Source organism: Silene latifolia, chromosome Y (assembly GCF_048544455.1).
Source record: "Silene latifolia isolate original U9 population chromosome Y, ASM4854445v1, whole genome shotgun sequence".
Lineage (NCBI taxonomy): Eukaryota > Viridiplantae > Streptophyta > Magnoliopsida > Caryophyllales > Caryophyllaceae > Silene > Silene latifolia.
In genome coordinates this window covers 302,890,918-302,902,805 of record NC_133538.1, presented here as the reverse complement: position 1 = coordinate 302,902,805, position 11,888 = coordinate 302,890,918, and the positions used below count along the sequence as shown (strand labels likewise).

At 33.6% G+C, this 11,888-nt stretch overlaps 1 long non-coding RNA gene across 2 annotated transcripts; it reads left to right on the top strand.

Moving 5' to 3' along the window:
• The first annotated feature begins 230 nt into the window (after nt 1–230).
• On the top strand, nt 231–4,935 carry LOC141634511 (uncharacterized). Of its 2 annotated transcripts, none has more exons than XR_012539234.1 (4): nt 231–385; nt 463–645; nt 3,919–4,014; nt 4,535–4,935. It is a non-coding gene; the product is annotated as an uncharacterized LOC141634511 (long non-coding RNA). The 2 variants fall into 2 exon arrangements; XR_012539235.1 differs by having other exon boundaries at nt 463–685.
• Nucleotides 4,936–11,888: the final 6,953 nt, after the last annotated feature.

The window sequence follows — 11,888 nt, the reverse complement described above, 5'->3', positions numbered from 1 at the left end:
ATATATATATATATATATATATATATATATATATATATATATATATATATATATATTATATTTCTTCGTTAAAATGTAAGTATATTAAGGGAAAAAAACGTCACCATACATCAAGAGAGCGGTGGTCAGTAAACCAATCACGAACTACTTAAACCAGACTATCAGAAGCCCACAAAATAGGCCCGAATAAAAAGACCATGATCAGCTAGAAAAATCAGACATGCCTAATTTGTAACTATTCAACAAAATCAGGAAATATCATCTACTTTACTCATTATCGTCCCATCCTCTCATATGCCTCCTTCGATACTTCAATCAGCTGCGATTTCTCATCCTCTCTATCAGATCTCTTTTTCGAACCCCCACATGCTCAGGGAAGTTCAAGGTACATCTTGTTACTTCTTTAATAATCAAATTCATAACTTTCGCTGGGTTGAGGAGTATTAATTCATGCTTACACAGATTCCGCTGTCTCCAAATAGAGTAGATACAGGCATTAAGAAGGGCATTGCTAATTCCTTTTCTCATCCCAGAACCAATCAACTGTCTTCTCCAGTCCATGGGAGCATCAGGTGGAATGTCCTCTCCAATCAGATCGCCAATGAGGGAGATAACACTGGAGCTGTACTCACATTCAAAGAATAGGTGAGAATCAGTCTCTAATCCATTACCACAAATTGCACAGGTATCATTTTCACTAATCCCCAATTTGTGTAGTTTTACCTTGGTGTTTAAAGCATTGTAGAAATAAATCCAAGCTAGGAAACCATGCTTAAGAGTAGTGTATTTGTTCCAGATAAGACTCTGCCATTGAACTCGTTCCCCTTTGCTTCTGATGAAATCATAACATTTGGCTATAGAATATTCCCCGCCCTTATCAGTTGACCAAATATTTTGCTGGTAGGAATCCTGATAAAGAGATTTAACTTGGCAAATTTTCCTCCATAACTAGCTAGAGTTGTTTGATGGAGAATAATCTAGCCAGTGTTTCCCTTTTATGTAGACATTATTGACCCATCTGACCCAAAAGATGGTCTGGTTTAGTTGCCAACCACCAGACCAATTTTCCTATTGTAGCCTTGTTCCAATGAATGGCACACTTCAGACCAAGTCCTCCCTCATTCTTAGGTCTACAAATTTTTTCCCATGAAACAACGGGAGATCTCAGGTAATCAACCCCTCCATCCCAGAGAAAATTTCTGCAGATAGCCTCAATCCTAGTGATCACTCCACTAGGTAGTATAAAAATACTAACCCAATAGTCATGTAGAGTCTTGAGTAGTACTTGAACCAGAGTCTGCCTCCTTGCATAGGATAATTTCCTAGCCCCCAAATTCCTTATTCTCTGAACAATTTAATCAATGAGGGGCTTACAATCCATAACATTCAGCCTTGTGGTTTTTATTGGGACTCCAAGATATTTAAAAGGGAGAGACCCTTCAACCATACCTGATATCATTAAAATATCCTGTTTCAAGTTAGCATTTACCTCATTGAAGTAAGCATTTGACTTACCTTTACTCATATTGAGATCTGAAGATTTGGAGAAGATTGCAAAGGACCTGAGGATTGTCATAATTGAAGGGCCATCTCCTTTGCAAAATAAAACCAGATCATCTGCAAACATAAGATGGTTAGTTTCATTTTCTTGCATATTGGGTGATAGTTAAAATCATTAGGCCCAGTTAAATAAGATAGGATCCTTGACAGGTATTCCATGCACACAGTGAAGAGCAAGGGAGAGAGAGGATCTCCCTGCCTCAACCCCCTTTGTCCTTTGAAGAAACCAAACACATTGCCATTAAGATTGAGGGAATACCTAGTTGTTGTCACACATTGCATTATCCACCCTTTAAATTGATCTGGGAAATTTAACACTGAGCATTTGATCTAAGAACTCCCATTCAACAGTGTCATATGCCTTCTGATGATCCATTTTGAATATGCACCTTGGTGAGACAGCCTTCTTTTCATATAGTCTAATGATGTCTTGGCATATAAGGATGTTTTCCATGATGCTCCTCCCTTGTATGAACCCTCCATGATTTTGAGCAATCAGTTCAGGGATAATACTAGCCACCCTGTTACACAAAATTTTAGATATGCATTTATAAATGACATTGAAACACGCAATTAGCCTGTATTGAAGGACACTTGTGGGTCTATCTATTTTTGGAATTAGTGTAACCATTGTAGCATTAATCTTCTTGAGCATAAGTCCTGACTCAAAAAAAATCCATGATTGCAACAATAACTTCCTCTCCCACTATATCCCAGCTAACCTTAAAGAACTTGTTTGAGTAACCATCAAGCCCAGGAGCCTTGTCATCAGGAATATGAAACAACACCTCTTTTACCTCATCTTTAGTGACAGGAGTAAGAAGTATGCTCTTATGAGCAGCAGTACAGATATTCCCTTGTCTCACAATAGTCTTGTTGACTTTGGTGGTGGTAGCTTTTGATCCCACCAGCATAGTATAATAATTCAAGAAAGCATTCTGAATCCCTTCCTGGTCACTGTGGTTTCTATTCCAGTGATCATTGATCTGGCAAATAAAATTTTTGTTCCTTCTTGCTTTCAGAACCCCATGAAAGTAAGCTATGCTTGAATCACCATCTTTTAACCAGTGAGCTTTTGCTTTTTGTTTAAGGTAGTCCATTTTAGCAGAGTACAGAGAATTAAAAATATGATGGGCTTCATATTCCTGCTGGACTAACTCCATATCATCTGGTTTAGCAATAATCTGCTCCTGAAGGTGCTTCAACCTGAGTTGGGCTATATCAGCTCTATTCTTAATATCAGAGAAGTGATATTTATTGATCTTTTTAAGCTCAAGTTTTAGCATTTTCAATTTTTAACCACTCTGGACATCTTAGTTCCAGGGACCCAATGTTGCCAAACCTTATACATGCACACACTCCTGAAATCCAGCTGTTGCACTCCACATATTAAAGTACTTGAATGGCCTGTGCTGATTACCCCTCATTAAACCTTTACTCGCCAGACAAGGGTTATGATCAAACTGACCTTCAGGTAATAAATTAGCCAAATATTCAGGGTAGTTATCCAACCAATTTTGATTAACCAACAACTTATCCAACCTACTATACACCCTTGTCTCTGGTGGTTGGTTATTATTTCAAGTGTAGAAAGCACCAGTAGCTGATGTATCCATTACCCCACACTCTTGTAGACAGTCATAGAAAGATTCAGACTCCGCCTCTGTCACATTTCCTCCTAGTCTCTCATTTGCCTGTAAAATACAATTAAAATCTCCTCCTATAGCCCAAGGTGCATTAATCTGCCTTGCAATATTCTTGAGGTTCAACCAAAGGGACTCTCTTTCTCCCACTCCATTGAAAGCATATATGATGGTATAGTCAAATTTCATATGTGTAAATTTATTAGTCACGTGAACATGAATAAGTTGAGCATCATACTTTATGAAATTAATGTCAAACACATGAGGTTTCCATATCACCCAGACTCTACCTCCATGATGGTATGCATTATTGGTGGAGACACTCCAGTCTTAAATTTTTTTATTAACAATACTATGAAGATTTATTGACTTGACCTTGGTTTCTAACAAACCAAACAAGCCAATATTATTAGCATAAAGAAAATTATTCACAAATCTTTGCTTCACTTCTTTATTCATCCCTTTCACGTTACAGAATCCAAAATTCATTGAGAAATGTTAGGGGGATCATTACCAGTCACACCAATTCCTTTCTTATGACTACAAGTTTCCTTCAACTCCTCCATGTGATGAGGAGTAGTTGAAATTTTCCTGCTAGCATCAGTCCCCTGCCTAGGCTGTCTTACAAGGGAAAATACCCCACTGGAAGTAATATTGATCCTAGTAATAGGGGTTCTTGCATTATCCATCTCATCTTCTGTACATTTTGTGACAGGAGGCACAGTAGAGCATGTAACCTGAGTAACAAATGCATCAACAGGCTTTTTGATTGACCTCCACACTTTTTGAGCCTCAGGTGCAGTAATAGCAGGTATGGTTGACTTTGTTAGTGCCTTATTCTTCCTGCATTGTTCTTTCTCATGCCCTAATTATTTGCATTTAGTACAAAAGCTAGGTTTCCACTCATTGTCAATGTCAATAGACACTACTTGCTTATTTTCATCCAAAATTTTTATGGTTTTTAGAAAAACTTGCCCTAGATTTAGTTCAACCATGAATCTAGCAAACCCTAATATGGTTTTCAATTCAGTAGAAGCATCACTTTTAATATATTTACCAACTAGGTTTGCTAACTTAGGAAGACTGTTACCCCAAAATTTTAAAGGTTACTTCTGCAATCTAATCCAGGCTGGGACTGATTTAATATCCTCCTTGGTGAGCTCGACATCTGGCTGCCAAGGTTTTAGTATTAAGGGTTTATTATCAAATAAGTAATATCCACTCCCAAGCACAGCCTGTTTCATTTCTTCAGTTTGGAATCTTGCAAGGAAAACTCTATTCGGTATGAAGGAGATTTTGTCAATAACATATTTTTTCCAAATCCTTTTCAGGAATCCTTCCAACACTTGTCATGGAGGGTTTGCCCCAACAACAAATTCAACCATTGCCTGCTGCCAGTATTCAAGTTTAGACTGCACATCATCTTTTGTTAACGGCAGCAACTCATGCTCTTCATCAATGATCTGGATAATTTTCCTGCCATGAATTTGATAACAGGTGTCGTCATGGGAACTATCCTCTTCAGAGGCAGAGTCTTCTTCACATTTCTCAACTGTAACTTCATTGAAATCAAGCGTAGGAATACCAGTTAACTCATGGATACTTTTATGTTTTTGGCCCTCTTCCACATCTTGTTTTCCCAATACTTTGGATTTCTCTGAATGAATAGCATTTGAGGCAGATGATTTTGTATTATGTGAATTAGTGATCTTAGTAACAGATTTCTTTGTCATATTGTCTTGGAACTTGTTTCCTAGAGATGGCTGCTGTTTTCCCAAAACTGGGTTGAAACGCTATAGATGCGCCACGTAGCATATTCAGCCTTAATTACGGGCATTAATTACAGCTAATCATTAAATATGACCATAATAAATACTACATAAATCTCAGCAAATTATTAATTATAAATTAATAAATGTTACGGTATTTATTAAATTACATTAAATAAGTACGGTTATTTGATTCTAAATTTATTAAAAGAAATATCTTCATAAAAATTTTAAAATTTCGATCATTACATATATTGCGAAAATTGCTTTCAACTGAGTATAATTTCCGTTATATTAATTGAAATATTTTGATATTTATTGTTGTTTCAAGTGAGTATCTCACAATGTTTTATGTTCGAGTAGAATAAATATTTTGAGAAAGTTATAAGACTTAGACCATTAGATCCGTCGAACAGACAAGCAGAATATATTCATAAGAGTCGTTGTATTTATGAAAAAACTAAAGATAACTGCTAAGAGATAATTTTTTATAATGTGTGAATGAGCAAATAATAGTCTTCTAGCATATTAATTAAATAAAATTAATCATATCAATTAACTTAGAGTATCAAAATAGTATAGAAATTATATATTAAGTTGGGTTGAGGAATTGTAGGAAAAAAAAAAGTTAAATACTACATGTTAAATACCACTATTACTTAATTGAAACATATGAATGAGATAAACCCAAGATAAAAATGGAATGAATACACATATTGCATTCTTGCACATACATACCCCGTAGTATGCATTTTGCATACACCTAAAAGTTTGTTCCACATGTATTCCCAAAATACATACAGATACACATTCAAATTAAGATTACTCACCTATATTCTTGAACACATTCATAGTATTCAAACCTCAAGGACTCTTAAGTGGTATGGACACCCTGTAAATATATGATTCTCCAATAATCCTCTCACAACAAATTGACTTAGTATGGAAATATGGAATACTATCTACTCTTTAGTTTGTTCATGCTATTATATGTGAGCTTTTTAATTGTTATATTTACATCTATAAATTATGGAGTATGATATACTGTGTAATAATAACTTGATTTGCAGAATTGCAGGTTCGTCCTTGCTTCCAAAAAGTTGAAAAATATGCTCAAATAAAAAGTGCAGCTCATGAAGGTGGCTACGTGGAGTAAGTTTAAAGTATTCATACGAAGTATCATACAATGTTAAAGATTCAAGGATTTGTGTACTCTAAAATATGCTCAAATATGATGACATCAGTGATTAGACAAATTGGTCATACTCTACGTCAAATGTTGATAGGATTTGTGTATTCTAAATCAGATATGCAATTTACAAGTTTTTTTTTCTTTTTTCTTTTCTCTATTTTAGCTACAACTTTCAACAATACCTAAAAACATCGAAAGACATTGCATGCGGGTATTTTACATAACAAATGAAAGAAATAATTTTGATCTACCTCCAAGATTAGCAATAACAACTTGCAAATAAAGTGTATTATTGATTGCAATTTGCAAATAGTAACCTTTCTTAATTGTTGAGCATTCATCGACGTCACGATATATAGTACAATTCAGAGCACTTGGCAATTCTTTAGTACGAGTGGTTGGGTCTTGAAAAAAAGATAAATGATTGTGGAAGAGCTACTAGAGCAACAGTTGAATTAGAAGGAGATCTAGGAGGACAGTCATACCATTAGGGATACGAAGGTGAGTTAGAGAAATTGAGTTGGGCAAGAAAAGGGAAATGAGCAACTCTATATCCCGAATTTGTTTAGATTATAATTAAGCATGATGAAGTGTGCTCATAATCACAAGAATATGATACTGCCTCCGCCTCAACAGATTTGAGCCTTTGAGGCATCAACAGATTCTTAGCTTAACATTTACTTTTTGTGTGTTTCTTTAAGAAAATCCCATAAAAATAGAGAGAGGGCATTTGTCCAATGTAGGATGGGGTTCTCATGTTTATAAAGCACAAATAAGCCAGGGGTAGAATAGTAATTTTGATAAAAAGTTGTCTAAAAAAAGAAACGTAAAGAATCAGTTGAAACAACCCAAAAAGAAAAACATAAGAATATATTGAGTCGGAGGGAATAATGATATATAATTTTATAGTCCGTTATTTTATATTTTATTTTTGGAAAAGAAGAACAATTACATTAAAAGTTTTCCAGAGTGTTATTATTATAATGCGTTTTACGTTACTACTTCCTCCATCCAAATCATATATTATAGTAAATTAATTCTGTACATGTATATTTGTTATTTGAAAGATATTTCCTAAACATAAATTATAAACATGGAAACGACTCCGTATGTGTTTTAATTTTAGGTAAATCTAACTAATAAAATCGTTATAAAGCATAAAAGCCGATACTATAACTGAATGAGGATAAATAATGCTCTCTCTATTCCACTGAAGAGATTTCATGCACCCAACAATATCACATTTTAGTATTTTTATTTATAAGTAAAAATGTTAAAGATTATATATAAATTAAATTATTTTTCTTCAATTATAATAATAAAATTTTATGACAGGCCATGCGAAGCGCGGGATACAACCTAGTTTATTTATATATGTGTGTTTCTACCTTTGTAAAAAAAGGGCCTTTGAGAAAAAAAGAACTTCAAACGAGGAGCAACCGAAGAACGACACTGGCCCCACATTTACCACGATAACAGGGGTACGTATACGCAAATACAAGATTTCTAGTGTAAATATTAAATCATCACCGTCTTTTTTAAGTATACAGTACGCATTACACACTAGTTGGCAACTTCGTCTGCTTTATATTATAATAGGTCCCTCGCCATCCGAACAGCATACAATGTGGTTACTATGTTTGTCGTAACATGATGGAGATTATTAGGCGAAGATATGTCCTTATTCCAGAAAGGGTTAGTTATAATAATGTGTTTTCATTAGACGGTTTACTTACATATATTTTTATTTGACTTAAATATAGTTTTAATTATTATGCTGCATGCTGCTGCTCTTGTTGTTACGTTGATGTTGCATGCTGCTTCTATATGCTACTCTAACATATATGTTTTCGTAAATGTCTTTGTTTTCATAGTATATCTTCAACGAACCACAAAACCTCGAGTACTCAAGACTTAAAATCGACGAGGTGAGAGACACTACAACAAATTGTCACTTGCGCCACGAATTATGCCACGAATTATGCCACGAGAATTTATAATTCGTGGCTAATTTTTGCTTAGCCACGGGAAAAACTTATTCATTATTTTGGAAAAAAATTTATGCCACGGGATAATTTTTCTCGTGGCAAAAAGTCACCTTCGCCACGAATTAGGCCAGCTACACCCGTGGCAAATAATTTTTTTAGCCACGGGCTATGTCACATGCACCCGTGGCGAAAGTTTATTTAGTCACGAATTGTTTCGTGGCAAATATTTTGTTAGCCACGAACTAACAAACACCCGTGGCGAGTATCTTTTCTGACTTAAATCTGAATGAAATTTAATCAAATATAATAATATGAAAATACATTTAAATATAAATTTTGAGAACCACTTTGATTAATTTAATTAATATTTTTATTGTTTTATGTACTTTAATAAGAAATTTTAAAATTTTATAAACTTATATGCAAGCAAAGAATTTTATCGCCTAAATTTTTTGATTTTTTTACAGATCACATTTATGTTTGGTAGGTTTTTTTAAAACAATAATAATTTTAAAAAAATGTTTTAATATATAATTTTGTTTATTAAAGTCGTGAATTTCTTTTAATTTCTTTTTTTTTTAAATTAAACTTTATAATCTTGAATAACAATCTTAAATGATCGTATCACATTTAAAGATATAACATATCAAATTGAATAAAGACCTTATTTCCATCTATGTTAGAGAAATCTAAAATGAATATATTGTTAAACTATTTCATTCAAAATTTGATTTCAAACTTATTTGTAGGATATTTTTAGAAAATTTTGAATTTGATATAAAATTTACTTTAAATTTCCCGTGGTACCCTTGAACTTTGCTGCATTAGACATGACACCCCTTATTTTATGTTTCTACATATGGTGTCCTTGTGTTTACCTTTTTCATTACTAGAATACCCTTTGGCGAAAATTCGTCATAACGCCGTTACTCTTATAAGTAATTTGATGAATAATTAAGTATGTTATGTTGTTATTGTTATATTATTTAGGTGCTAAATGTTATTTTATTAGACAAAATAAGGATTTAGGTATTTGATGATGAATTGATAGTGCATTAGATAACAAAAAAAGGCGTCCCAAGGCATATGGGTACCGGCGTTATGACGGAAGTTTGTCAACGAGTATTTTGGGACTGAAAAAGCTAAATATAGGGGTACCATATGCAAAAAATTTAAAAAAGGGCACCATATGTAATCTGTCAAAATTCGAGGGTACCATGAACAATTTACGTAAAATTTAACTCGCTGAGAAAAAAAATTTACAAATTTTTTTCATTGAAAATAAGCGCATTACAGAGAGAAATATAGAAATTATAATAATTTATAGTCACATTTCCAAATAATGTGAAATTTTGAGAAAAGAAACGGTAAACGATAAAAAAGAGAAATGGGTTTAGGAAAATAAGCGATTCTTTTGTACAATAGTCTTTTTCGTGTTTTTTGGGTAAAAAAATGACTACTTTTTGGTTAATACTGATCACTTTGGGGAAAAAAGACCTATAGTTATAAAAAGCGGTCATTACTTTACCAAAAAATGGTCACATCAGGTACGACGGTTATACAATATAATTTGCATAGAAAAATATATGAAAAAATGAGTACATGAGAAATGAAAATAAGAATGTCGATAAACAAAAGAAATAAAAAAAATGTTAGGAAAACACAATTACGTTTACTTTTCGGAGAAAATGGTTTGCTGACTTCGGCAAAAAAATGACGTCAAAATCATTAATCAGGAGGTTACTATCGAAAATTTAATTCTTTCGGCCAAAATAATGTTTTTCCCGCAAAAATTTGTAAATCATGTAACATTTATGTAATTAAATAGTTCTAAAGGTAAGATTTGAAAAAAAAAATAAACTTAGAAGGATTCAAAGTGCTAATTATATCAACAAAGTTAACATTTAATTTCGGTGGCACATCAAAAGAACTCCACAGTTAAGCGTGCTCAGGTGAGATTAGTGTTGGGAGGGTGACCTCCTAGGAAGCCTCTCCGATGCTCACAAATGCATGACCGGCGAAACCAAATAACGTTCAATTGAATCTAGTTAACTAGCGAAACAATTACCTTGATTGTCATGGTTCCGTATATCAAAAAATACCAATTGTGAAAAATAAATAAATTATTTTACGTTTTATTTATTTAATTTTCATATATATTGTTTTCCACGGGAATTATTTTTTCGCCACGGGAAATTTCTTTGGCCACGGGAGTTATTAGCCACGAGAGAATCCGTGGCCAAAAATTCAATAATAGCCACGTTCTTGTTTTTCCCGTGGCTATGTCTTTGCCACGACCACTTGCGCCACGGAAAGTATTCCCGTGGCAAAATGATATAGCCACGGAAATTTAGCACTTGCGCCACGAATTTAGCCGTGGCCCAAGTGCTAATTTGTAGTAGTGAGACTTGTGGGACAAATACGTCCTTGAACATTGTAATAATGAAGACTAAAGAGGTATATATTTGGTTCAATTTCTTCAAGTTTTAGGGCCTTAATGTCATTATTGTAATGGTAAATTGTAATAGAGAACATGAGAATTTTTTGTCAAATGGTAAAAACCCAATTTGATGCTGCTGCTGCTGTGGTTATTTGATGTTGATGCTGCTGTTATTTGATGCAGGATTTTGACAGTAATACAGTGATTGTATTTATATTAAAAAAAACCAATAACAACGGTTATTATAAAAATACCCGTTGTTATTAATTTTCCTCTATAAACTATTAAACGCGCGCATTACTATCAACAATGGTTTGTATCCATGAAAGTGTTGTTATTACTTTCCCAACAAAATACTTTATTTCATTTCACAACGGATAGTTAATAACGACAACGGTTTTAAACCGTTGTTAAAAGTTTTAACAATGGCCGGAACGACAACGCCCGCTTTTTTCTATAACAACGGTTATTAGCCGTTGTTGTCCCCTATATCTGTATTAGTGGTAAGAACTATTAAGTACAAACTTGAGAAACTTAATGAATTGTAAGTTCACAAGAGGTACAACAGGTCTATGCAACAATATGAGTGACTATTGCACTGGACTTGCAGCGAGATTGATGAAATAAAAATAGAATGATAAGAGAACGTAAAAGTAAATAAACAAACAAGACGATGTTTAAAAAACTGGTTCAGCTCCTACTCCGGAGCCTACGTCCAACCGTTATTTAATTGCTTGTTTAGAAATTTACTCAAACTTAACTAAACCATTTCAATGAAAATAATTCGCCAACCTACTCCGGTTACAATTGCTTGAAGCTACTCCACTTCAAGACTTTCCCTTGCTCAAAGTTACTTCGCTTCAAGACTTAAGTTATATCTCAACGGTTTACAGAGTCAGAATCTCATGGTTCACTTAAGAACATGGAGATTACAATTAAGACCTAAACACGAGAATCATTGAACATATTCTTTATGCATCAGTGAAGCGAACTGATACTTGGAGATTTTGTAGCATTGAAAAACAATCAAAGACTTTTGAAAAAAGAAAACGGTTTTTGTAAATAATTGAAGTATAGATCTTTAAATGCTGAAAACCTTTGCAAAGTGTTTTACAATGGATGCTCTTAAAAGTCTTGGTAATAAATGATAAATGAGAGGGCTATTTATAGAGGAAAGAAGTGTGTAAGAGAAGGATCTTAATATTTCTTTACTCTAATGTCCATAAGTTTGTAAGATGTATTCTCATTTAAAAATATAGAAGAACAATCAGGTTTGTAAGGCTCAAGACAACTGCA